The sequence below is a fragment of the Daktulosphaira vitifoliae genome, unplaced genomic scaffold, assembly GCF_025091365.1.
Source record: "Daktulosphaira vitifoliae isolate Bord-2020 unplaced genomic scaffold, ASM2509136v1 Scaffold_1, whole genome shotgun sequence".
In the NCBI taxonomy this organism is placed as follows: Eukaryota; Metazoa; Arthropoda; class Insecta; order Hemiptera; family Phylloxeridae; genus Daktulosphaira; species Daktulosphaira vitifoliae.
Genome location: NW_026099572.1, coordinates 14,483,546 through 14,485,644, shown reverse-complemented (window position 1 = coordinate 14,485,644; position 2,099 = coordinate 14,483,546).

Below are 2,099 nucleotides of genomic sequence, written 5' to 3'. Positions count from 1 at the left end.
CTTTTTTTTACAGCCTCGCAAAAGTTCAAAATTATGAGCTTTTTTAATTTTCTCAAAAAATATTTAACTTACAAAAAAAGTTTCGTACAAAAGTTGTTTAAAAGACAATTATAAACAAAAAAATTATCTTATATTTTTTCATTTAAACAAATATTTTTCGAGTTACATTACATTTAATATGAGTACTAAAATTTATATTCCATTTTTTTCATTTTACGGTTACATTTTATCATGTTATACATTAGACACAATGTTATAAATGCATATGTTTGTATGTGTGAGTTTATTTATTTATAGTATCATTTAAGTGTAGTGTATATTAAGATACAACCGATAGAGTAGGTAATTGATTTGACACTATATTGTTTAAACCCAACTAAACGCTGAATTGTACATTGCCAAACAACAATCATATTATGTCAATTGCCACCGGAATTTCTGGTAATTTTTTTCTTTTTCTTTGCCTTAATCCCAACTACTTGGGGTTGGCCACCCTTATCCTATCTTCTCTAGTCACTCCACTCATCCAACTAATCATTCTCATCTCTGCTACAATTATTCTCTGCTCAACTTTCTTATCAACCGCCCAACACTATGAACCATACATCTTGGCTGGCCTCACAATTTCATACTAAATTTAAAAACTATAATTAGTATTTATTCATATATTATATTTTAAAATCAAAGAACTACTAATCAGGATATAATTAAAGAAATAAGAGTTCATGTTGCTTTTAAAATATTTCACCAATTTCTCTAAAGGAAACACTATCTACAGATTTGCATCGAAGCGTTTCTTATGATNCATAGATTTGCATCGAAGCGATTCTTATGATAGTGATTTTAGTCACTGTCAGATATCATCTATACTTGTCCCATCTATGTCTCGTCCACACTGTGCCTCGACCCCACTGTGCTACCGTTTTTTTTTTTTTATTAATAAAGTACTTGAAACACTAACGACAGTTTTTTCAAGTATGATAATAATCACATTAAATAAATGGTAAAAAACTAAATATTATAAATAAAGTAAAAGATTTAGGTATTACTTTCTCTTGTGATCTTTCATTTACTGAACATATAAATATAATTACGAACAAAGCTTTACGTTTATTTGGATTTTTGAACCGAAACTGTTGGGAGTTTAATGACCCCATCTGTTTACGCGTTTTATATTTTTCCCTTGTTCGTTCAAATTTAGAATATGGATCAATAATTTGGAGCCCACACCAGGATTACCATGTTCAAAAATTAGAACACATTCAAAATCGCTTTTTACGGATGTTAGCATATAAGACAAATAGAATCGATCAAACATTAAAATCTGTAGCAATAGATTTTAATATTGAAACGCTAGAATTTAGAAGGCAATTTAATGATTTGAACTGGCTGTATAGATTGTTAAATTCTAATATTGATTGTCCTGAGGTTTTATCCCTAATTTCTTTAAACGTCCCGAAATTCTCTTTAAGGTCTACCTATACATTCCATGTTGAAATATTTTAAAAGCAACATGAACACTTATTTCTTTAATTATATCCTGATTAGCAGTTCTTTGATTTTAAAATATAATATATGAATAAATACTAATTATAGTTTTTAAATTTAGTATGAAATTGTGTGGCCAGCTATGATGTATGGTTCATAGTGTTGGGCGGTTGATAAGAAAGTAGAGCAGAGAATAAGTGTAGCAGAGATGAGAATGCTTAGTTGGATGAGTGGAGTGACTAGAGNCGTAACTGCAACACTTATTCATATTTATTGTATTCAAGCGTAACTACTGTATCTTCGCACCGCTAAACCGGATGGTAATATTTTTCTTTTTCTTTGCCTTAATCCCAACTACTTAGGGTCGGCCACCCTTTTCCTAAGCTTAATATTTTGAATCCCTCTTGTGGGCAGGTAAAGGGTTAGATTTATAAAAAAAAAACCAAATGATAGATAAAGACATGCATCTAAATAAAAAAAATATACTGATTTGGTCATTTTTGATAAAGTTATAACAGTTAACAAAGTTATAAGTTTTATACACTGGACTACAAGGAACTTCCATCAGAAACAAAAATATACTATTCTAAATCAACTTTTCGCGATGTTTT